This window comes from Opisthocomus hoazin, chromosome 10, assembly GCF_030867145.1.
Source record: "Opisthocomus hoazin isolate bOpiHoa1 chromosome 10, bOpiHoa1.hap1, whole genome shotgun sequence".
Lineage (NCBI taxonomy): Eukaryota > Metazoa > Chordata > Aves > Opisthocomiformes > Opisthocomidae > Opisthocomus > Opisthocomus hoazin.
The window spans coordinates 23,403,178-23,429,721 of NC_134423.1; the positions used below are offsets into that span (position 1 = coordinate 23,403,178).

Sequence of the window (26,544 nt, forward strand, 5' to 3'; positions counted from 1 at the left end):
AAAGCTGAGATCCTTCATCACGAGTTAATTGTTTCTGCTACCAGTGCTGCAGCTCCCAAATCTGGCCAGGTTTTCCTGCGTTTCTTGCAGCACGGCTATCACCTGGCAGGCCTGGTTGTTAACACATCTGGGTCGTTTTGTCTGGTTTTCACTGTCTGCTCCTTGGGACAGGGACTGTCTTTTCTGCATTTTAAGAGTTGACATGCGTGCCTGATACATAATCACTATACACAACAAACTTAAAATTCAAGGCACCTTTGTTGGTTCTTACTTTCTATGACTCAACAAATTTGTTACCTTGAGGTGCTAAACACAGCTGTTAACTACGAGAGAGGAAAAAAGGTCGGGTTTTCTGCTGCAGGAGTGTCTTCTCATTTCAAAGAAACCCACTGACGCCGACACCGACACATGGTGTGCTGGTTTCCCCTCTCCTACCAAATGTTATTTTTGCGAAAGTGCACACCAGCACCTTTCCACCAGCAGCTGTCAGCCGGGAAGACTGAGTGTATTTGGCATTTTCACAGCCAGAAATTACAGCACTGAAAACAATAGGCACAGTACCAATGGTGCTGAGGGGTAGCATAGCAAGCTGCATTGATACAGGAATTCCAGAAAAAGCTGAAGTCCAGCTAATAAAACACTTTCCAAAGGAAAAATGCAACACGCTCTTTCTAGGTGCCTGTCCTTGACGGCCCTTTTTCCAACGGATCCAATTAGTGTTCCCGGAAAGTTTATTAACCACGCTGCTTTGGTGGCTGGGATTTCCCCGTGCTATCTGCAATCCCTCTGGGGATGCTCAACGCCATTACCAAGGGGGTTAAAGCCTCCTCTCACCAACACGAAGCTGCTGCTGTTCTCATGGGGTCTTAATGCTCCCGCCAGTGGCAGAGAAAATCTGCCCTGCCCAGCAGCCTTAGGGGGATGAGCAAATCAACACCTGACACAACAGCTAGTCTTAAGAAATCTTAATTTAACGACTGCTGTGTTATATATTGAGGCACCTATGTGAAGAAAGTGTCGTGTTTTTACCTCCCGGACTGCAATGTGTTTGTTTTCACAAGTTTACCACACATGGTTAGGCACAGTTAGCACCAGTAGGCCACAGGAGACCTGGGGAAGGGACAAGCACGGCACCAGAATGGGTCTTTTCTCCGGAGAGTCCCTGTGAAGGTCAGGGTTGGAGCGGGCGGCACAAAACTGCTCGCCCATGCACCTCACTCGAGCTGGTTACAGGAAAAGCGAGGGCAATTCCCCCACAGCTTCCCAAAGGCGCAGAGTCAAACACATCACCGCAGTGAAAACATCAGCATCCCTAATGAGAAATTATTTACTGTGGCTCTTGCCTCTTTATTATTACTGCTCGTTATTTCTAACCTGTCAGCATGCCATAGGACCTGTCCCCCCATCACACAGTGACAGACGACCTACAGACAACAGACAAGGGTGACGGTCCCTCCTTCGAGGCTAGAACAGCGCTTGGAGCGTGTGAAATCCAGGATGGTGATCCGTGGAGTTTTAGGCTGCTGCTTTTTGACTGTACCCTTTATGTAAGCAGGGCTGGCACAGTCTGTTTCAGAGCTAGGGAACCCCTCCCCTTCACTTGTACTTCTGGAAAATAGAAGATTAAGTTTGATTGAAAGAGCTTGTTCCTCAACATTTAAAAATGCATCAGCTTGAAATTGTAATGTAAACTCAAGATCTCTCTGAAACCTAAAACGTAGCATTTGACTGCGAATTCAACTGCAAGTTACCGAATACAACTTGCACTGTAAAGAACTGTATGGCAAGATGAAGGCATCCCCAGCCCCTTCGCCTTTAAAATGCCATGGAAGCACAGAGGCTTTTGGCAGAACACCTTATCAGCTCTTGAAAGCTGCGACTCCTCATCCTTTCCTGATGAAGACCCAGGGGACTGCTTACTTAGCATCCACCAGAGGCAATGGGTAGGGTGAGCAGCCGCTGCAGCCAGGAGACCCCAGCACAGAGCACAGGCAGTTACCCTCCGCACGCAGAGACTTTGGAGCTGAATTGTGCTGAATAGAGAACTCCTCTGCCTGAGCGAACCATGTGTGCCTGGGGAGAGCAGCCACTTTCGCTCCGCTGAAAAGCAATGCAGTAAGTGACTCGGGTATTGCAGCAGGCACCGGTTCCTCGGGTTAATCAGGAGCTGAAGCCTTGCAGCTTTCGCTGGGAGAGAGGCACCCTCCAGTCCGGGAGCAGTGTCAGAGCTGCATGATTTTTTGTTGTTGTTGCTTCTAAACCAAGTGAGGGGATCGAGCCGGTGTGCAGTGACACTAGCTCTGTCGTTTTGCGCTGTGTGGATGTGTGTGTTGCAGGGGAGCGCTTGCTGTGTGGTCAGGCGCTGAACTAGTGCTGTTAGGTTTGTAGCTTTTTTCTCTAGTCATGTTTGACAGTGTTTAAACAGAGACGGTGCTGAATAACTTACTGTCAGGGTAGCTTTGCGTGCTCTTTCTTAATTATACAGCATGCTTCCTATGCTTGGGTGCAAACTATTTTCAGTACTATGACTCTAATGCTGGATTTGCAAGGACTGTGCCATGGGATAATGATAAATTGTAGATTGCAACTACGTGAAGGAGTGCCTTCAGCAGATACGATGAATTTCTAGTTTGAGTTGAATTCTTCAGTATGATCTGAAATTGCAGATGCTTTTTTGTAGATAAATGTTTATAAGCAGTACTTTACCATAGCATAGCTGTGGTTTTCTTCAGATTCAAATGTTCTGTTTCTGTACTCTGCAGTACCAGCTCTCTACTTGTACTGGGTGGGAGAGAGAAGGCATGATTTAAAGTTTGGTTTATACAGAAGAAGCATTTTTACATAGTTTGAAAGTGTTTGCAAAATTAGAGTTTGGGCAATAATTGCAGGCCTTTGGAAGAAACTGTGCAACATTTAAAGCAAATTTGACTCTGCACTTTTCATTCTGTTAATCTAGGGAGTAACCTTAAGCTGCATTCCCCTGGTTTCTTGGTACAGCTTTCTCAGTGTCTTGCGAGGCTCCGGCTTTAGAATAACTGCCTGCCTTGAGAATAACTGCCATTTTGCACTTCAGGCATGTTTAGCTCTTTAAGGCAATGCATGCTAAATTTTTTAGAGAGCAGTAGATGGAAGTGCCAAAAGTTAGGGATTCTTTTCTTGCTATTAAATCAAATGTCAGTATTAAACAGCCATCGATCTCTTGTGAAGGAGCACTAATGAAAGCAGTCTTTAATCTTCCAGCTCAATTTTTGTTTAAAAGTTGGGGGTTTTTTAGTTATTGTAAACTGTTGGGAAGCATACAGGAAGTCTTTACATTATGAAGAAAAAATTTCCTCCGATTTATCTTTGCCATTTTAGTTTTAGACAAAATTTGTAGTGTCACTTTATTAGAAGAGAAAATTCTCAGAAATCGGACAAATGAAGTTCAGTTTCTGCTGAAAGAGTTTTTGCAGGGACGCTGCTAAATGTGTGCGTGATGTTTAGTCTCAGACATGGAGAAATACGCTGGACGTTATTGCAGCTTTCTGCTCATATGCAACATGCACGTCTTAGAGACTTTTCTCCTTGAGATTGATACTCAGGTGCCCGTAGTAGCTATTTCCTCTGACACTGCAGTCAAGAGAATTTTCTTCTTTTTGCCTAAGAGAACCCTTGTGGTATATGGTGCTACTGAGTTGCAATCGTTAAGACAATGAACAATTAATAAGTGATAATTATTCTTCATTAGCTGTACAACTTTGAAGATGGACAAATCTACGAGGAGGGTGAATCCCATCTGAGTATGGTCTGCTCCCCTCCACCCTTTCTCTTCTGTCCCGACTTCTCCCTTTCTGTTTACAAGCACTTGGTAGGTGTTACAGTTGCTCTCATTTAAGGACCTGAACCTAAGATCCATGCAATTTTTCCAGTAACGGGTTCACGATCCGTGTGGATGTCACCTGTCCCCGTTTTCTTCATCTAGACATCCAGCAAAGCCAATAATGAATTTGTAACATATGAGGATTTATTATATCTCTGAAAGAGCATTATAAACCTAGTATTGATTTATCTGTCATGAGGAAATAGCAGGGATTTTACCTGTAACTAGAACACACTCAGAACACGCAGTTTTGATGACATTATCATCAGACGTTTTCAGGTAAACTAATTCTGGTAATTCAACAAGCTACTGTTTTCGAATTATTTTCTCTGGGGAACACAATGGGGGGAGGAAAAGAAATGAAAATGAGAGTTAATGTTGGGAAGCTACTGGATTCTTAATGAGAATCACAAGACAAAGAAAGATTACAGCTGGTGTTATGCCTTCGTGCAGTTCTGAGTCTATAATCAAAATATGTTTCCTGAACTGGAACTTTAGAATTATTTGCAGATATTACTGTTCATGACAAAATTAAAATGGAAAGCATTAGGTATAAAATCTAATTTCTAAACGGTCTAGAATATTAGTAAACAAATGTTTTCACTTCTTCATCCTGTCATTTAAGTAACCCTGGCAAGAGCCTTGCCTCATAAATCAAGTTCACTTTATTGCATTGCAATCTTAGAGAGATACACGTAAAGGGAAGTTTACTAATTTTAACCTGCATTGCCAGTAATGAGTTGCAAGTCAATTTAATTAACAGTAGTTGCTCAACATTTGTAGTCACCTAAACCGCTTTAATTCATGTCACTCTATCTCTACCACGCTTTCGCTTACAGAAGCACTGACAATGTTTCCTTACAATATCAAATATGATTGCACCATCTTGTCATTTAAGTACCAGAGACAAAACTTCCAGTACAAAACTGTATAAAAGAATACACAGTGGGTGGATGAATATGCTCCATAATATCAAAGCACAGTGAAAAAGTGTGTCATAGTTGCACCAGGAGCCAACGGTGCAGACAGTGTTACATTAAAAGATACGACATTCAGCATATTCTGAAAGAGATAAGCTTAACGGTATTTGTATAGGAGTAGAGATTTTTTTTTCTGCCATGCTTAGTAGAGCTGTCATGATTCTAAAGAAAAATATCTTACAGCCAGTGACGTCCAAAATGTGCCACATACATAGTCAATACTCTCTTTGACTACAAAAGAAAGGACATTTTCTTCCCTTGCTGTCATTCAAGGGTAGACTTTCTGATGGTGTCAACTACTTAGATATGCTGCATAATAATTATTTTATTCATATGTATGAAAGCAGATCTCTTAGAATGTTCATTATACTTATCTGCTGTGAGCATCAAGATTGAATTTAATTGGAATTTTAAAAAAATTTCAAATATATGCTTGACAATCCATTTTCAACAACAAAATGAATATGCTATTATTTGCTGCTATTCCTTCTTACCAAGGGCAATTGCTTAATGCTCTGTAATAACTACAATTCAGAGTACTTTCTTTGCCACAGTGAATCTCCTCGCTTTCCACACCCACACCAGCCCCCAGAACCTACTGCATGTAAGGCAGCAGTGCAGTAGTATTCAAGGAGGATTAAAGGACTAAGACCGAGTACTTCCTAAGTACTGCTGCCTGAGCTGTCGTTTTAAACAGGAGCAAGAATAATGTACTTGCCTCTTCCACATGCTCTTCAAAAGGTATAGATATGCACCCAAAAAACAGCCAGGATTAGAAAAATTATGCTCTACGTTTTAAAACATACCTTCAAAGTGCACCTGTAAAGCAGTTTGACCTTCAGAAGATACAGAAGAACTGGTCCACGACTCCTCCACCTTATGTACCTGTTCTCTAAAGCTTTAGGCAATAATTCTTCCATTGTTTTTTTTTGAAGATATTTCAATAGATTGAACTTCAAAATAAGGCTGTGAAAGTATGTATCCTAATAAAGCTGATGATCAGTGACAGACTGCAAATCGGATATCTGATTTTTGCTGAAACATCTGGAGGAAACTCCAAATGCTGTGTGCTCAGTTCTGAATCTTCATGAGTTAGTTCATGGAATCTTTAATGATCTTTTCATCCCTTTTGAACATAAATACAAAGGAAGCAGCGTGTGAACTGAACAAGGGGTTTGCTTGAACAATGGCTGCAAAGACACATACCTTTTCTCAGCATTATTTTAACATTTAAACTTCAAATCAACTTCATCTAGCCCTGGCGAGACTAAGCCTCTGGGGGTCCTACCCACAGATACTCTGATTTCATAGTAGTCAGCCGGAGAAAGATTCCTCGACAGGAAGAACATCACATCCCCAGCATCAGTCAGTACTTTGTTCAGAGGGAAAGGGGAGGAAATGAGACAGAAGGTTGCTGAAAACACAGATGCTCACATCTTGTCTGCTAGAAACAGAAAAAGGATTTATTTCTTTTTACCATAAATCACAGGTTTTCTCTTATTGCTTTGCTTTAGACTTTCAATCAGTGCTGATGGCTGTAAAGAACCACATGCTCAAGCAAATCTGTATTATCTGGTGGAAAAGCCTCCCCTTTTTCTCCCTGTGATATCTGATTGAAATCGTGATTACTGGAGAATTTCCTGCATCGCACATTTAGTTTGTATTATAAACTGTTCCGAAGTAGCTGATGTCACTCATCCAATTTTTGTTTCCGTACTCAGATTCAAGCTCCCACTCCCTCTGTCAGCATCACCAATACATCTATGACTTCTTACCAAACCACCATATCACACCATATGTTGCAGAATTGTTCTGGATTTTCACCAGCTTAGTTTAAAATTCAACCCTCGGTCTGAGCATAATTCAGCTAGGAGGAGATACAGTAGCAGATCATTTTTTTCTGCCTCACTTGGAGGCATTAATTATTTGCCACCCTGAGTCCTGGCATCCCGATCCCTTCACCTCCACTCTAACAACGGAGCATCTGGTCAGTGGGGCTACCCCAGTGGTTTTGTGATCTTTGTGCTTTCTTTATAGGCGAAATCGGGGGAAAGAACATGTCGTATCGTTACATCAGAGAGGATGAGCAGCACTTGCTCACTTTCAACAGTGATTTTTAAAAAGCTTGGTGGGAGCCATGAGCTGGAATTCCCATCAGAGACTGTGAAAAGCAGTGGGACTGAGAAGAAGAGGAAGTCTTGGCCTTCAACTCAGAAGGAGCCAACTTTTTCCAGCATCTCCTATTATTAGAAGTCTAAATAATGACAAATCATGACTACTCAAAGTCGTGACACCTGGATAACCAAAACCAAAAAGACTGAGCTCTGAAAAAATAAACACTGCATTCTTTTTTTTCTTCCATTTTGGGGGATTCTTTGGGATTCACGCTTCGAAGCTTTCGTCTACAAGCTTGTGAAAGCGTATGAGAAAAAAGAATTTGAGCTCCTTGCACAGTCACCTCACCAGAGCTTCAAAGGCATCACTGCATATAAAAATCACACAAGTTTAGAAGTTTGATAGCTCCTATATTTAGAAGCACAATTTTAAAAAACATTGCTCTCTTTTTTTGTTGTAATTTTACATCCCTGTCTTTGTGTCTCACAGCCAGTGGAAATGATTCCTAGGAAGAAAAATGGAAGGAGTTTCTACTGTCTGCATCTGCAAACCACCATCAGAAAATACTGTTTTCTGGATTGTATTCTGCTACCGAGTTCACTTTATCATCACTGCAGTTTTACAGGTTGTAAGCGAAAGGCAGCCAGAAAGAAAGACTCAAGTAAAGCTGATCCAGTCCTTGCTCAGTTGCAAAAGCATTCAAAAAGATCTCCATTTCATGTGCTGTATTTGGTCAGCACGCTGGAGACAATTAGTGTGATTTTCTGTCACCATTCAGATTCTGTCACACTATTGCAGCATTTACAGCTCTCATCTTCATGTTCGCTCTGGGTATTTTCTGGGAAGAAGCAGATTCTCCCGTTCAGAAAACACCTGCTGTCACTTCACATCATTTTCCTTCTGCCAGATCTCAGTAACGAGCTCTTTCAAGAGTTGCCGGGAGAATGGGAACAGGTTGGTAATCACATTCTAGCAAGTTAAAAAAAAATCTAACCCGCGATTGCATCTGTGAAGGAGTTTCTCCCCAGCCGCCTTCTGCTCTGGGTCTTGATCCCAAACCCGTGGAAGGCGACGAGGAGACTCCTACTGACTTCGGATCAGAACCTAAGAGACTTCTGTGAGCGGTATATGAAGAATATTTTTGGTAATCTACAGCTACTTGCATTTGCAAAAGTTACACTGTGTGTGGCACAGAAAAAAAAAAGGAGTGCAAGAGATCCTGACCTTGCAAACCCTCGCCTGTGTGAGCACCCCTCTCCTGTGTAAACAGCCAGCCTCTCGTCAGTGGCTTTGTTTGCCCAAGTCCTTGCACATACATTAAAGATTTACAACGGGACTGTTATAGAGAATGCAGTTATGTGCCATCCTGTTGTTTTCTAATAGCAGTTTGTTTTAAATTATGTGTGGAACAAAGGAAATAATATTTTAAAAGAGGAATGAAAGCGTAATACAAGCACAAATAAAATTTGGTTACAGACGGATTTTTAAGTAGACAGAATAACTTTTCTTATGAAGAAATACTGTGCCTAGAGAGAATGTTTTGTGTAGTACTCCATAGCCTGGGATTCGGTTTAAACTGCCCTTTAGACATTCTTAGATCTCAAAATGCAGCCCACTGGAGCAAACCAGCACAAGGATATGACATTTTCCTCAGCATTTACTTCAGATAATCCTCGTAAAACTGAGATTTTGGTAAGAAATAAGCAGTGCATACAAACAAAGCAGTATCTCTGAAAGAAACAAAAACAGAAATCCCCAATAAATAAAGATTTGGAAAGGAAATATTCTACAGGAAAGTGTCTTTAAACAGTATTTAGTCCTGAAGCATTTGTTATCTTTGATCTAAAGCAATGTGTCCCCTGAGTGGGTCCCAGCTGGATACACCTGTCTCTCACGACTGTTTCCGCATCAGCTGAGGGAAGGGGTAGGTTTATACGCCGTGTCATTTCCAACTTACCGGACAAGACTTGTATGGCAAGCAGCCACAGGAAGGGCTGAGGTTAGTGTTTGCTTCCAAAACTATGCTGTGGCACCGTGACTGGGTTAAAAGGATCCCGTCTAGCTGTTAGGAAGCACAATCCACGCAGAAACCATCGCTGTCCATAAGAGCAAGGAGCTGAAGAACAGTAAAATACAGAGAGGGCATTCTGTGATTGTGCACGTGTGCACACGCAGAGGTGCAAACCGTAAGGCTCGTCTTCGGGGTTTCCACTAGCTGCCCATTATAAGGGCTGCTAAGAAGGACTTGAGAGACACTGGAGCCCACAAGCAACACAGATATTTTGTGGCTTTTATCCACAGTAGGAAAGGAATATACTGTTTCCTATGAAACAAAGCACACTTGAAGCTTTTGTATTCCTGGTTGTTTGGTTTTTTTTTTTTTTCAATGCTCAGCTACAGATGTGGCACCTCTGAGCTTCCTTCCTTGAGCTTGTAGGCCTGAAGAAACAGGAGCTTGCGAGCGTTGTTCCCTACCCTGCCTGCGGGTGAGGGAAGCACAGAGGAAATACAACAGAGAGTGAGATAAAACACGCAATCTGAGTTACCAGCTTGCTTTTGGTTACCCTGCAGCTAGGCTCTTGCTCTAAAAATGATGCTGTGTTTTCAGGTGATGTTTAATCAGTCACTTGTTCATAAGAAAACACCTGAACTGACTACGAGGCTTTTTTGTTTGTTTTGGCTAGTGCTAAAGTATAAACATACTGAGCATGGAGCAAACTCTTTGGTGATATTTCCCTGGGTTCCAAGTATCTGGACCTGCTCTATGTGCAGTAGCTGAAACCTGTCCACCTACACATCACTTCCAGACATGAAGGCTCAGTCTCGCTGTTTGTATACACACGAGAGTTACCACCGCTATTGTAGCAATCCAGTCCCACAGATTCAAAATCAAAGTGTCTGTAAACGCGCTGCCCTCAAAACTGTTTATATACGCTCCAGTGACTTCACTGGGCAGCTTGGTAACAGAGGACCTCATTGAATTCTTCTTAGTTAAAATTCACAGAAGTTACAGTTTAAAACTAAATTGTAAAGGCTGGTTGTGTGAGGGAACCACAGGTGCGAACAGCCTCAGCTGAGCTTTCTTACGAAGTCTGTGATTTAGTGGCTTCAACTTCTTTGGTTTTCCAAGATGGACAAAGAGCTCATAGGCAGTCTGTTACTGTGCCGCAGCTGGCAAGAGGTCACTTCTAAAGACACATTACCTCTGTTGCTTGCTGTCTTGAAAACATAACCCTGCCATATAGCAGGTATTATTCTAATAAAAAGTTTGCTACCCTATCTGCTGTAATTGCCGTGTTACCGGATAGTAACTGAAAGACATCGACATGAGCTTTGCTAGACATAGCTCTAGCACAGCTTTGCAAGCCACTTTGTCAGGCAAAGGAAGGAAGGAGAAACTTTTCATCTCCAGGAAACAGGAGCCTTTCCAGTGCACTTCAAAGCCGTGGCCAGCTGGAAGCAGGCTCAGCAGGAAACTGCCGTGGAGCCCGTTTGGAAGCTGACTCTAGCACAGGAATTGAAAGAAAGGAGTTTGGCATCTAGCAGGAGGCTTTGTGGAGTCAATGCTTTCTAAGCAGAGGACAGAGAGAGATTTGGCAAGGTTGATGCATATGTTATTGCCGTTGTATGTCACAGAGGGGTAATCCCGGATCTAACTCTGAGCCAGCTGACCTTGCACTGGTCTTGAAGCCCGCCCTTCTCAGGTGTACAGCTAAAGCGATGCCGTGTGGCTTAGACCACAGTCTCTGTGTGGGCAGGTGAGTCTCAGACTGTCAGAAACCATGCACATGAAAAAAAATCCCATTGTTTTTGCACTAAGATGTGATCTTCTGCATTCACTGCATACCCATCCACCGAAGATAAATCTTTTATGTGGACAGTTGTCGGAGAATTAGCATGGGAGTGTTAAGAAAGTGAATAATTATGCTTGCTTGAGGCTATTCAAACTGAAACACTTTTTTAAAGGAATCATTCAGAAATGGATATCAGTGATGGTTGGCATCATACTCAGAACATTGCCTTAGGACACTGAAGTGCACAAATGCTTTGCTGATATTTTGGATGAGCGCAGGAGAATTTTCCATGTGATTTTCCATCTCACAGCAAGAAAAGTACTGCATTTTCTTATTTACATGTGGACATCTATTTGTAGCTTAGCATCTGCAAAACATTAATGCCTACAGCAGTTTTTTAAAATTAATACCAGAGAGGAAATAACATTGGCACTTTTAGCAGAATTTTATCTATTGGATTTGGTAAGAATGGGATGCTCTGTATAAACAAAGTTTGGTTTCCTTATTTGCGTAGGGATCAGAACAGTTGTCTGTAGCTTTCTTTTCTCCTGACAATTCTTTCCTGTAATCTCCTTATGCTCCTACATTAAAACCTTTGGCTAAATTGAAAGGTCACTTAACTGACAATTTAAGCTAGACATTAGTAAACATAACAGAAGGCAATGGAGCAAGTCACCCCACAAAGAAAAAAAAAAACAAAGCCAAAACACCAGGAAATCTGTACTACCTCACCTCCTGGTTTTTATTCCTTTTTTTAGAAAAACTGTTTCTTGCAATGCCTTCTTTCTTCATCCACTTGCAAGCTACATCTGCTTGTACCGAGTTTGTGATATGTGAACTAGTTTACACCACAGTTACGTCTGTTCTAAGGAGATCCTTGACATTTAACAGTGCCGAGCACATGAACCCCATGCAGAACTGCATGGCTGGAGGGCCTGGAGAGTCTGCGCATGTCCACGATAGTGAAGTAGCAAGGCAGAGCTTTGAGATGGGCCAAGTGACCTTGTTTTGGGGTGCGTAGGATTCCTCCATATCAGCTGAAAATATCTTTTCAAGTGCAAGGCAGATGGCATTACGAAACCTTAACTGAGAAATCACACAACAGGTAATTCTAGGTAACTCCTTCTCAGAAATGGGGACACAGCAGCAGGTCACTGTTTAGAGTCGGACAGAAATAACAGCAGCGCCTGGTCCGAAGCGCTGACCGGGGTGTCCTGGGCACTCTCGGACATTTGGGAAGGAGCAGGCCTGCCACGAGCTCACCTCTGGGCACGGGCAGCCGGGCGGCTGTTAGAGGATGGAGGAACTGCAGGAAAATGGTTTCAGCTACAGGGAAAACAATTTCAGTCAATGATTTTTCATGGCAATGCAGTCCATAGAGTCCAGTGTATTGCACAGGCCATTTTCACTCCAGGGACGCCAACTACGAAATAATTTCCCAAAGACTATCAGGCAACACAAGAGCCTGATCACCTCAAAGAAGTGTTGCAGAATCGTTCTCTCTCTCCTTGCAAGTGATGCTCAGGACAAATCATTCTCCTCTGTATTACCACCGCACCAAAATAGACCCCCCAGGAAATAATCACCACCCCAAATTCCTGTCTCAATCAGAGTTGTGATCCTAGAGGCAGAGAAGCCCTGGGAACCTCTCAAAGGACTTTGCCATCACTAATTCTGTGGGCAAAGATCATGGACAATAACCAATGCTATTGGTATGGCATTTCAAATCTGTTTTCTGCAAGAACCTGACTTCACCTCCAAACAGATAATCTTGGAGGGGAGAAAAAAGTCTGTTTTTCAAAAAAGTTTAAGAGCATTTAGTATTTTGCCTTTTTATGTGAACAAAATCTCTTTTATAATAGATGCTGATCACTAGAGGTTTTTTATTTAAGTCTGTCTCTCTGTGTAGGGCTTGTGTAAGCTAAGAAATGAGCAGTTTAAATTGAATGTTTCCACAGAGTTGAAAAGTTTTTGTCCCACTGATATGGTGAGTCTCATTCTAGCACAGAAAAACCAGGATTGCCTCACCCTGGAGCTCGAGCAGCACCACCAAGGTGCCCTGTTCTTTAGAGAGGAAGGGCTGTTCTTCAGAGAGGAAGGAGTTTTTCTAAAGCACCAAGCTAGAGCTGCACCTCCTCTGCTGTCACATTTTCCTCACTATCTTTTTCCCCTCTTCATTATATGATCCAACAAAGTGTCTCACCCATTGAATGTCTAGAAAATTAAAGAAGTTTGATCAGGAGAAGATAAGTTGCTCCACCAGCTCGATTAAATTCACTGGATTTCCTGAGAGCAGAGGAGCTTTGAGCAGCAGCAGGGTGTGTGATTATAAGCAGACATTAATTTTATTACGCAACTGCCCAATAGCACTTTTCTGAAATAGCTGGAAGTTCTACTGCACTGAGAAAGTCAGCATTTTTTAGAACAGTTTAAGCTATAAAACAGAGTAGTAACCATCAGGGGAAAATAAGAATAGCTGTTCCTTCAATATTTTTTGAGTGATTAGACTAATTTTTCAACCTTTCCTGTACATGATCTATTATTTAACATCCCACCTTACTTTATATCAGCAAACAACATCTTTCTATTCTAAATTTTTGGTTTTCCCCTTTTATTGATGCATTTCTCTCTAAAATCATGCATTTTTACGAAATGCTTCTATGAGAGAGATCAGAAAGCAGGAGCGGCTGCAAACAAGGCTTCAGATGGCTGTGCCAGTTCTCCCAAATGCAGTGCCACGGCGCTGCTGATAGTAAGCATATTCCCCACCTCGACAGCCAAATCAAAGAGAATTTTAAAACAAGGAATAAAATTAGAAGACCAAACCTATTGAGGTGAAGAAAGCCAGATCTGAGCCAGTACTTAATAGGGTAAGTGAAATCAGAATTATGGTCTCTTAATCATGATCTCAAAGTTCTTCCCTCTGTTTGTATTATAATGAAATAAAAATTACTAAATGCTCTAACTACGACCTCATGTCAAGTTTCTACAATCTTTTGGCTTTTCTCCTATGACACATGGACTAACTATTGTTTCTTTTTTCCACTTGATTGATTCCACTATTTGTAAGTTTATCTTAAGCAGTTTTTCCCCCCATGATCTGAAGAACTGAATACAAAGAACAAACTCTATTTCTAAACAGATTTTCCAAGCAAAATTTTCTGATTTCTATTCTTGTAGTTTCTTCTGGTTGCATTAGCACTTTCTTTCACACAGCTCTGGCTGATATAAACTCATCTTTGATTAACATGTCATTCAATAAGCCCATAAACATATTGGCATGCGTGCCATTAAATAACTAGTAAAGTTCTTGTAAAAACACATTTAGCAAGAGAGAATGCATTTGAATTAATAATAGCCATGTCTTCAAAATAGCAAAGATAATTCTTCAAATCTCTTTTGAGACTTTTAGATCTCCGTAACTTTGTGAGAAGCTGCTGTTTAAAAACATGGCACTAGCATAAGCACAAAACGTGAAATCTGGGGTGTTTTCTTGCACCTTCTCAAAAATATGCAGCATTTGCTTGTACAGCAGAACAACTTCAGGGAGCCTGAAAGGGTGCTGCAAAAAGTGCTGGTCTGTGAAGTCCTTGCTAGTTGCTGTTTAGAAAAGGATTTTGTGAAGGAATAAAAGCACTTTTGCACCAGATTACAAAAAAGAAGGACAAAAAAATAGTTTCCAGTTTCTGGAACTACAAAGGGCGAGGAAGTACAAGTGCATGCAGAGGGGAAAAAACACAATTCTCCTTTGCAAAGAGGAAGGAATGAGGAGCAGAAAGCACTCAAGAAAATACTTTTACATGAAGAAAGATTTGTATACAATCAACTTCTGCTTGCCGAATAGCGGTTGCAAACATATTTCTATGCAAGCCAGTGTTGTTTTCTCTGCTTGAGTGGCATAGCAATAGTAAGTACATTTATTATTCATTAAATGACATCAAAAGTACTTTAATATGCATCAGCATTTCTGAACAGCATTTGCATCACAACAATACAACGCCCTTCTCGCCTAATTTGCAATATTAACAGCCAAATGTTATAGTTTGCAGTTCAAAAATTCTGAGTGCTGGAATGGGAATTTTCTTCACCACGAGTTATAGATAAAGTCCGGTGGGAGAGCTGGCTCTGGTGGGAGAGCAGGAGCTCAAGCTGCTGAAACATAGGCCCAGGCATTTGCAGATGGAATGGACAATCACTTGGGCATCCAGGGTCAAACCCTTAAAAAGAAGCTTTTCTCTTGAAAAAGAATAAAGAGGGGGTTTGGCCTTTTACACAGCTCAGTTCTCCCATATTTTATGGTGGGATTAAGAAAATTCACCAAGCTCAGAGGGTGTGAAATGAGGAAAAAGATGTTTCTAACATAAAGGGAGATCCATAGATAGATGCTCTAGTTTCTGTGTGCATTGCTTTGTGTGAGGGTTTGTTGTTTTGTTTGTTTGTTTTTTTTTTTATATACACACAGAAAAAATAAGAAAGGAAGAAGGAATCAAGTTGATGTACTCTTTTGGTTTTCTTTGCTTGCTGTTTGGAAGCAAGTCTTCACATTGCTGTCTTAACTTGCCACAGGGTCCCAGCCTGCATTTGCATGACAGAGAGCCCTGCATAGCATTTTCCTGAGTGCCACTGCATGCTAAAGTGGATGGAAGATGATTTATGGACTTCATTGTTTATGAGGGTAAATGAGGACAGAATTATGCCTAGTTCACCATGTCCCAGATAATTCCTTGAGCTTTTAAAGTTTGTACAGCGCTGCCTTACCATAGGTTTATGCCAGCATAAAATCAAAATAACGGAAGTGAACTACGGCAGCGGAATGCGTGGGGAACCAACCAAAGCACACAGTGCTGTGGGAGATGAATTTATCTACAATGGAATCGTATCAGCCGTGGAGATGAACCAAGTTTTGTTCCCAGTTAATGCTCAGTGCTTCCAGTTAAACACTCCCGTGTTGTATTATTGTCACCAAGTGCAGCATTTGGCAAACTGCATCTACAGAGTCCTGCAAAGTTTAGGGTATAAGCAAATGAATCTGAAAGCTAAGTAGTTTTTCTTTTTAAAAGATTAGCACTTGAAACACCTAACAACAGCTACCAATATTGTGTCCTGTTAAATGCAGAGGGAGTAATCATTCATTGATCTAAAAGCAGGCTGCAATACGATGAACAATAAAAGCGGGATACTCTAGTCTTTCAGCGGCGTGGAGATGTCTGCTGCCATTCTTGAAAAGAGTTCAGAGGCACTATAGACATGATCCTACGTGACTGAAGCTGGCAGTAACATCTTGCCAAAATGCAAAATAAGGCTGAAAATGAATATGCAAGTTTATTGGTACTGGTGTTATTTATTACATGTCTCCTAGATAAGAATATGGAACTCCATGTTTTTAAAGAATGATTCCCAGACCCGTGTTGTCTTCAGACCCCTGACAGTGACAGAATTGCCATTCATGAATTTCAGCACATCCTAGGAACTAAGGCTGGTTTTATCATTTATTAACATCACTGCAGTTCAAGACTTAGATAGATAGAACACACATCTACTTGTTATAACTCTGGCCAAAGGCTTAGCGCAAAGAGTTCTCTTTTTGGTACATTAACTCTTGCTTTCATAGCTGTGTAATAAGATCAGGCATTGAAAAACTGGCTGTTGTTTGGGGCAAATGCTACTGAAGTGCTTCCATGAGGCTGTGGTCTCAGCGTGGGATAGGATTCGGTTACAAAATGGAAAAGTCCAACGTTTGTAAATAAAATGCTCTGAAAAGGTTCTGTACTAGGAAGAAAAGCCTTCCAGAACAGATTTCAATCTACTTGGTCCAAGTCCACAGTTCTTTAATGTTTCTGTAAGCAGCAATGTTTTTGTCCTGCAAGACAATTACCCACAGATTTAGATTTCGAACGACTACTAGGTCAGGCTTGCTTTATATTTGCTTAATTAATTTCTCTGACCTTCCTTTGATTTAATACTCAGGATGACAAACTTCCATTTTACCAGCTGTGTGGATGTTAGTCTGAAGCACTTACGATATCGAAGGCTTTGTATTATTTTACTAAACAAGCTATTTCTAGCCATGTTTTTTCAAATAAGCCTGGTAAACATGGATTTATGATTTGTTGTTTTTCAGCTCAATCTGATATCTTTTGTCACACAGATTTAAATTAATGCACACACATTGATCTACAGGAATGAGATGGTTACTGTTTCTTGAGATATGAGGAAATAATCTGAATTCCATGGGGGATTTCAGATAAATGCATTATTTTTTAAATTTGGAACGTTCCTTCCTACTTGCGATTAACAATGCTTCATTTTCTGCCTTAGCATTCAATAGTAGACGTGGAGAGTGGAAAGCAAAGTACCATATCCAATACAAAGACTGTAATGTACAGGGTATTCTAGGTGCCATCCAGAAGAACAAGAAAATACTTAAAGCATGCATTTAAGCCTGAAAATAGTAGTTGGACCTAGGTTAAAAGTCAAAGGCATAGGAATAGACTGTCTCCTAAATCCTGCCTAGGAACGCCTGTTCATGTTAAAGTCTATCAGAATTTAGGAATCTGAATGCAGTTAGGTATCTTGTCCTTACTGCTTTACGTCTCAGGGCTGCCCTAAGTACATGTTTAATGTTAGGCACGTGCTTAAACCATTCAGTGAAAACTGCAGTCAGAGAAGTGATCTATAATTAAAATATCAGCCTGACTTTTGTATACGTACAAATCAAATCTATTTTGACAACAGGTTAGCATAAGGCACGACTGAGACAGAGAGCCTAGAGCTAGACGGATTGTGTGATTGAATACTCTGCAGTTAGAAGATAAAGCCCAGAGATGCTGCCTTTCAAATGTGCGTGTTAAAGTTCTGCCAGGGTTCTGTTGTCTGCCTGCATGCCAGTGGAGCAGTTGCCAAGCTACTTCATGGAAAATTATTTATTAAGTCAACGATTTATTTAGTCTATTTAAAGGAGGTGGGATAAAACACTGGGCTGGTATTGCCACAATGATTATGCTGTTGTTATTTTTTTAAATTAATACTGAGCAACCTGTACTGCGGTCAACTTCAAGACACTTCAGAAGTGCACTTCTCACTCTTTGGCTGAAGAACAAAAGCTGCCATCCTAGACAAGGGTAGGGTAAATAATATTTTCATTCTAGGACCCTACAGAAAACTGCTTTTCATAGGATCTTCCATGCACAGGCAGAGAAAATAGAGTCTTGATTTTACTGTCTCATCTTACTTTATTAACTTTTTTTTTCCCCATTTCTGAGAAATGAAATATAAGCTGACCTTCCATCAGAAGGGATGGAGTCCCAGGTCTGAAGATCCCACAGGGAAGAAACTCAATTCCTATCGCCATGCTTCTATAGCTCAATGCACTATTTACCAGGACAGAGCCAGACATGCCCTTCCTCACCCTACTGACCTGCGATAAATGGTTATTTCCACCTGTCCATCCAAAGCTGTCTGTCATCCTCTCCTCCCTGGGAGATCCCCTGCAGTTTCCAGCGTAGCTGTCCTTGTGGTCACCTGCTCTGGGTTATTAAGGGGGAAGCTTCTTAACACTTCTAATGGAGGTGAAATGACACAGATTTTTATACCAGAGATCTGGCATTGGGGTAGAGGGAAAGGAAAGAGCAGCTGGGCACAATACCCTCAACTCCACCTGTCTGACCACTAAACTTTACCTCTTTCCAGCAGCTGAACTTCACATAACCACTGGAAAGGACTCCTTCAGCTCACATGGGAGACAGCGGGTGTTTTGGTGCTAAAGGCCCCAGGTATATTGTTGCTGCCCCACTACTGAGGTTAGTGGGGCAAAGACAGGGGACAGTCAGTACCAAGTAATAGTATCTGACTTGTGGAAAACCATGTGGACTCAAAGCTGCCTGATTCAGAGAAAACAGCCATAGTTAACTGCAATCCATCCTGATGCGATAGTAGAACACTATGTTAAATCCTTAATAATAATTTCTTCAGAAGCTATTTTAGTCAATTAAGAACAGTTGGACCCTTTAGCACATCGTTACCATCATCTACTTATTGTGTACTTAAAATACAATTATGGACAGGAAAAAAGACGTTGATTTTCTATGGACCTCTTTCTACTCAGGTGAATGAAGTCTACTTCTCATTTGCATTCACAGTCCCAGCTGCTTCCTGGCTGAAACAGATTCTGTAGGCTTTTTATACCCAGTAGCAATGCAGCAATGCCATATGTAAGGCCAGGGTGTGGGAGGGGGAGCTGGGATGTCTCCTGGCTCCTGAATTACCAGGCTGTTCCAAATTCCAGTGCAGAATCATTCCCAGGATGGTGATTCATGAGGTAGGAAAGAACCTAAATCCAGTTCCCAGCCTAAGTTTTCAGGGTTAGAAAAGCTTGCTTCTCAAGCTTAAAAAAAATAAAATCAAACCTAAAAAAAGGAAAGGAAGCTGGTTTTTAGAGTCACTTTCTGTAACAAGGCACATCTCTGAAATTATCAGTTATCCAGCACACTGGAAGTAGAGTGAAAAGGGGAATGTATAGTGAAAGAATTTTCTTAAACATATGTAAATAGCAAACCATCATACTTTCATTGGAAGAAGCAAAGTTTGCAAGAGGAACAAGTTACTACGCTTTGAAATGCGTCTGACTTCAGTGATGGAGAAATCTTCATACGTAGTTTCAACAGCTGACAAAACACATCTGAAATTCAGGGCAACACACGAGAACTGCTGAAAACAAAAACGCTTGTGTTCTCTAAATGACATTGATGTAAGTTGCTTGCTACCATAATTTGCTTTGCCAGAAGACCTTAAATAGAAAGGAATGGAGGGGAGTCCCTGCAGCATAAACCAGCTGATACACATACTGAGAGTGGTGTGGAGTAAGGGTGTCCCAAATTCCTTCGAAGTGGATCTGCATTCATTCCTCATCACTGCACTTACATTGTCATTTGATAGACAGATATGCATAGGCTACTGACATTTCACCATTCTATTGCTAATACTGTTTCAAGGTTATGTTTGTAAGAAACCTGGCTACTGCTATCCACTGCAGTAGATCACCAAGAAAAAAACCAAACGCCAGTGTAGCATTCAAGAAGCTGCTTCATGGGTTTAGAGAAGTTTTAAGTTGGGACAAAACAGCCTACCAGGACTTGAGACCCCTGTGAAGACTTGTTACTTTAAACTATACCTTCAGCAGATGCCAAAGGAAGAATTTGAACATCATTCTTTGTGATCAAGCTTAGGTTTCTGTAACCGTATTTTGTATTCTGCTACCGTAATTTGTAAACACTTCCCACTAAAAATTTTGTCTCAATAGAACTGGCCGTATCAAATATCAGATAATTACTGACACTTCTTTTTCAAAGTCAAAACTCTGCTTGGCCTTCCCTTTGAGAAAATGAGGGTTTTATTAGTTGGCAAAGGAAGGGAGGTGATACCAAGGGGAATTTGGCTTGGGAATGCAGTGTTCCAGACAGAGCATCCTTTCTGGCAGAAAGGCTTCCCTCAAAGAGAAAGCTCAGCTGGATTTCCTCAGACTGCTTAGCTCTCCGACCTGGTGTTATGGAGGCCTCAGAAGATATCAAGATGGTGCCTACAGACAGATGGACCCACCTAGCGATGCACAAAACCCGCTGTCTTGCTCACTGCACAGTCAGTAGTGAGTCAGTGTGTGGAACTTGCAAAAAAACCAAAAGTTGAGGGGAGGAGGGCTGAAGTTTGCGCTCGTCATATCGCTGCGTAGTAGGAGAAATGCCACGTGTAGGCTGTCAGCCTATACGGCCTGCTGGTTTCACATCAATGTCTTGGAGGCACAAACTTTACTCAGTCTGAATACCATATGGAGCCTCCCTCTCCTCAGACCTGACCCAGCAGATGTTCGTGTGAATAGCACTGCCCTATCATAGAATCATAGGCTGGAAAAGACCTCTAAGATCATCAAGTCCAGCCATCCACCCAACACCGCCATGCCTGCTAAACCATGTCCTGAAGTGCCATGTCTACATGTTTTTTAAACACTTCCAGGGGTGGGAACTCAACCACCTCCCTGGGCAGCCTATTCCAATGCCTGACCAGTCTTTCAGTAAAGAAATTTTTCTTAATATCCAATCTAAACCTCCCCTGATGTAACTTGAGGCCACTGGCTCTTGTCCTATCGCTAGTTACTTGGGAGAAGAGACCAACCCCAGCCTCACTGCAACCTCCTTCCAGGTAGTTGTAGAGAGCAATATGGTCCCCCCTCAGCCTCCTCTTCTCCAGACTAAACAGCCCCAGCTCCCTCAGCCACTCCTCATAAGGCTTGTTCTCCAGACCCCTCACCAGCCTCGTTGCCCTTCTCTGGACACGCTTCTGCACCTCAATGTCCTTCTTGTAGTGAGGGGCCCAAAACTGCACACAGTACTCGAGGTGCGGCCTCACCAGTGCCGAGTACAGGGGCACGATCACCTCCCCGCTCCTGCTGGCCACACCATTCCTGATACAATTCCTATACCTCAGAAGATTATTGTGCTTTATTTTCCTGCTCACAGGGGATGTTTGCCAGAAAGATGATGACATTTGTCAGGCATATCTATTTTGGTTAGCCCAAAAATAGTGGGTTAACAAGTGAAGCAATCGGAAGTTTCTAGCTGCCTGCAGTCTGCCTGGTTGAAGTCACTGCAGTTTTTATGAGTCATTTTATTAACCAGAGAATTCTAGAGAATTTCTTTACAAGTCAACCCGCCCGCTAGTCCAACGTTTACAAAACTAATTTAATTCAAGGGTGCTCACAGTCAAGCAGATGCAAGCCAAACATCATTCTCTTCTAGGAAAATCTCAAAGAGCGGTACCTAGCAATGTACATGTCGTATTTTAACATGCGCAGAAAGTGTCATTTTCTAGCTTAGTGCTGTAGATCTCTCTGCTTTTGAATGGTTTGCGGCTGCAATGTTCATTCAGCCCAGGAAAGATGCCCTAGGCAGCTGTACCATACAAGCCCTGTTATTTAGCCAGGGTATCACTGCAGGGTTGCTGACCTGGATAACATTACACACATCAGGCTGGTTGCCAGCAGCCTCTCCAGCCTCCTTGCCACACTGTCTTCTTTGGCAACCGGGCAATACATGTCTTTCCTGCTTTGGAGATTGGTTTATTTCTAAGAACTACATTTTACAGCAGTCTCAGGCTACTTTCCGTCGCTGCCCCCACCCCAAGCTGCGGGTGCAGTTTGAGTAGTCATGTAAATGTGTAGAGATGCTTGACTAAATCTCAGTTTGCAGAGTTCAGTCTGCAGAGCAGGTTTAAACGGAAAGCACAGCGCTGCTGGGCACTGACCTGACTTACAGCCCGTTGGGGCAGCATTAGAGGTTGCTGTTATTAAAGGAGCTTCCCTGCATCTTTGCATAACACTTTGCTCTTAGTTAGTGATTACTTTCAGCTTATTCTGAAAAGTAGAAGAGGTCATATGACTTTATTTGCCTTCCTTTAGAAGTGGTAACTCCTAAACTCCACTAAAATTAAGGCCTGTGCTTGCCCATTACAGATGACTTGAACAATCCTGCTCCAAGCAGCCAGCTGGAAGCACACCATGGCTCCTTGCCTTGTCCTGCCACAGGGAATCTCTCTGGCCTGGGTTAGCTCCTGCCACACAAAGCCTGAGCATCTCACACACCTTTGCATCCCAGGATCTCCACACACAGAGGTCTCATCTTTGTGTCAATACAGAACAAAAAAACCCAGAAGAAAATGACAGGGCTTTTTAGTAAGGGGGAAACCATTTTCCCTCAGTCAGTGCAATCAGATAGTGCTGCATGCTAATCCGCAATGACAGGAAAGAAGATCACAGGCTTTGTTATTTCTGCAAATCAGCTAACATCCGAAACACTGCAAAACTGATGAAAACCAGCTGCCTTTGGTCACCTTCTAAGAGAAGACCTGTGCTGGCCCATGATAGAGTTGTAAAGGCTCTTTCCTCCACTTCCCTCTCCCCCTCCCCAGTCAAAACCCTGTTTTAAGAAACCTGGTGGTTTGTGACACAAGAGCAGCAGTAGCTTCTGAACCTGGCACTGATGGAATAGCATCAGGCAGAACTGCAGCTGTGCAATGGAAAAGCAAGCGCTGGTTTTGAGCTGGCTGTCCTGTCCTGCCAGATGCTCCCGACTCAGCTGTGGTGCATTGAACCTGTGGGAGATCTGGAGTCATTCCTTGCCAGAACACACAGCACTAGGACCATCTAGAAGACCTTGCAGGTAAAACAATCCAAGGGGAAGGAAAGAGCATGTAGTTGAAAAAAAACAACCACCCAACAAATTTCAGATCTGCATTTGCACATACATAAAAAAAATCACCTTAGAAAAGGCTAGTTCTATACTGAGGTATGACTGCAGTCCAGCTAGTTCCTATCCTAACATAAATCTTAACATGGGATCACACCAAACAAGGCAGGAAAATTTATTTAATCCTAATGGTATCATCATATCTTGCTCCCTGCACAGTTTTAAAGTTGTTTGGCTGGATGCTCCGTACCGAGTTACGTGTCTGGAGAGCTGGTGCTCAAAGGTGATACTATCTTTTTCAGGACACACGGATTTGGGGGTGTAATTTCTATCTGTTAGATGTGTACTTGTTTCTGGCCCAAAGTCAAGTGTTCTGCAAGACAGCTAGCCTCCATTGCCTGCATTTGCAATTAAGTAAACCCCCAAGAGCACAGACATAAAATGAGCCTGCGACAATAAATAAACACACACCAGTCAGGGCGCAGGCAGACACCCACTGGGACACACCTCACCTTATTATTCATAGGACTGAGCTGTTTGAGCTTAGTTTCCTTTCATGCTTGAAAAGCTTTTGAGGAATCTCATTATTGTACTTGAATATTTACATATAAGGAGAACAGAGTTAAACTAGAAGCAAAGATGAGTGCCTGGTTTTAAAAGTATTAGAGCTATATTACTTAAAGATATAAATAGAGATTTAAGGTCTGATCCAATTTCAGCTTTAATATTTCCTCTCTTTTAATGGGGAGTTTCCAGGAGTCAGCCTGAAAGCATTAGCAGTCAAAGAAATAGGAAGATAAGAAACCTGTTGCTGGGTCAGACCAGTGGTCCATCCAGCCCAGTGCTCTGTCTCCAGCAGTGTTGAGGGGAGATGCTCGTTGGGGCTATCACGTAAGCCTGCCCACAGTTGGCAGCCCATCCTCCAACATCCACAACTGTTGATTCGGGAAGTTACGGGAAAGACCTCTGCTTAATGCTTCTGCTGTCTATTTATGGACATGTTGTCCATAACTCATCTGACCTCTTTTGAGCCTGCTGATACGTGTCTCCTGTGGCAGTTTCACAAAGTCACTACCTGCTGAATAAAGAATTGCTTTTTTTCCCCTGTTTCAAGCTGATTTCCTACTAATTCCATTGAATGCCCCCCCAGGTTTCCCTGTTTTGGAAACCGGTGAATTTTTTTAATTAGGAGGAAACCATTTTCCCCACCCACCTTATCGGTGATTTTATATAGCTCAAACATATTGTTCCTCAGCCACTTTTTTTCCCAGACTGAAGAGTCTCATCTTCTTCAGGCACTGGTCTAGAAAGTTCTCATCCCTTTGATCGTTTTGGTTGTTCTAAAGAGAACTCCCTAATAGAAGGTATCTATTCCTCAGCACACTGTCCCGCTTTCAAATTACAGTGATCCTCGTCCACCAGAAACCAAAATAATAAAGGTGGCTAGAAGGGGAAAAGCAGCATTTAGGCTTGGGATGTTTGTGCACATTCAGAAATTAGTGTGATCCCTGCAAAGGAGAAAAGACCTTCCAAGCTGCTAAGTCAGTTCAGGCAAGCCCTTGTCACTCCGTGTACGATAGGTTCACTTAAAAATGTTCCTTGTGGCTAATGGCGCATTAAGAAGGTATTGGCTATAGACTGTCGAGTGCTGTGCCAGAAACACAGTCTTTTATAAATTGAACATGTACAAAGGTTCTGGCAGTCTGATTCCCAGTGCCCCACTGACAAGCTACTGCTCTAGCTGAAGATGTGGAGATGGAATGTAATTGCACGCAATCTTTTTAATCAAGGACTACACTTCCAATAATCTGCTGCAGTGACAAAGAAAACAACATCAGGCTGTGATACATGGCTGGAATCAAAGCTCTTTTCAGTACAGTCTTAATTAAAGAGTGACTACAGGTTTTATAGAATAGTCGATGAGCTTCCAGCTGAGGAAAGGACCTTTCTTGATGTGATGAAATGGCTGCATGTGTACTTAAAGCATAATCAGAAAAAAAAGCATGTAGAAACACAGGTAAAATTCAGGCCGTTGGCTACGCTTGGTAACACCATGGATACAGATTGGGATGAGAGGGAATGAAAAGGCATTAATCACCCCAAAACCCCAAGCACAAGCAAAGCTATAGCCAAAGCCATCACTAGCACCAGTCAGAGCTGCTTCAGGAATGCTGCATTACAGCCTATCTTGCAGCAGCCCCCCAGGGCTTGGGTGCCTGAGGACTGCAGGCTTGGAGGTGATCCAAGGAGCACGTCCCAGAAACGGGAATGTCAGCCAGGGTAAGAGCCATTGGGTGGCTTTCCACCACTTGGACAGTCCAATATCAGACTGTGATAGTGGTCACTGAACTGGTATTCTGCCCACCTCATGCCACCAAAGCCCATTCAGAAAGTGGCCAATTGATTTACCGTTCTCAGAGATCATTTTTGACTGTTCTGTCTTTGATTAAACACAAGCTGTATTTTTACACCCATCCATCTGGCTCATCTCTTAAATATATTCTGCAACTAAAAGATACTCGAAATTTAAAAGTTTATTTTGTCATCCTTCTATGTAACCACATTATAGCGTAATGACCTGTCACAGAGGTCAAGCAAGTTCAACAGGATTTGGATGGGCTGCTCTGTGCCAGGCAGCCTCAGTGCCAAAAAACAGTCTTCGACACATTTGATTAACTAGTACAAATATAGTCCACATGTCCTGTGAAGGGCAAGAGACAGAGACCATGAAGAGCTGGGACTTAGACTCAGGATCCTGACTGATCCTCGCTCTTCTAAGCAGTGGGCAATTTATCCTTTCACCCAGCCTTGCTCAGTGACACGCAGAATTTGGAGGCTGCTCTATTTGTCATCTACCTGCAGAGCTGGAGACTAGAGTTCAATTATCCTTAATTTCATATTGGGATCCTTCACTCCTGCCAGCGCTGTCATGGAAATGTAATGCATGTCCTGCCTCAAGGTTTTGGTTCATTTGTAATAAAAATCATCTGGACTGTCTCTGAAGGAAAATGCAATCCATCCACACTGGGAGACAGCTGAAAATGTAGTTTATCTGAATGCCAGCTGGATCATCATCAGAAAGAAGATTTTGTGCAGTACTCACATACAGAACTGTACAAAAAGGCGGGGGGGGGGGGGGGGAATCTGAAAATGGGAAGGTTTTCTGTGATGCTGAATTGTTTGGCTGGTTGCAGTTATTCCAGATGGTGCTCCAGACACTCAGCGTCTCTGCAAACAGGCCAATTCTCATTCTCCCGGTTCTTATGCTTGTAACAGAAAAACTGTTCTCTTGAGAAAAGAAAACAGGGAAAAACTAGTAATGATATTTCTACTTCTCCTGCTGACAAATTATAACCAAAATTAGCCAACATGCTGCAACAACTCTGGCTTTCCAGCCAGAGAGGGTGAGGAGCAGCGAGCTTCTCCGGATGTCTCGCGTAGCACAAAGCATTGCTCCCTGCAACAACCCTAACCCCAACTCACTTCAGATCACCTGGGGCACCTCGCTTTGCTGTTCAGATCTTCAATTATTGTTTTCTCCAGTTCCTCCTACCAGTGAAGAG

The 26,544-nt window shown here is 42.3% G+C and overlaps 1 protein-coding gene across 2 annotated transcripts in view; it reads left to right on the plus strand.

The window, feature by feature from the left end:
* The first annotated feature begins 1,674 nt into the window (after nucleotides 1–1,674).
* CTXND1 (cortexin domain containing 1) overlaps nucleotides 1,675–26,544 on the plus strand; it is a 37,671-nt gene continuing 12,801 nt past the window's right edge. For both annotated transcript variants that reach the window (XM_075432187.1, XM_075432188.1), the window contains exon 1: nucleotides 1,675–2,115. The gene's annotated coding sequence lies outside the window, so the exon portion shown is untranslated. The remainder of the gene's footprint in view (nucleotides 2,116–26,544) is intronic.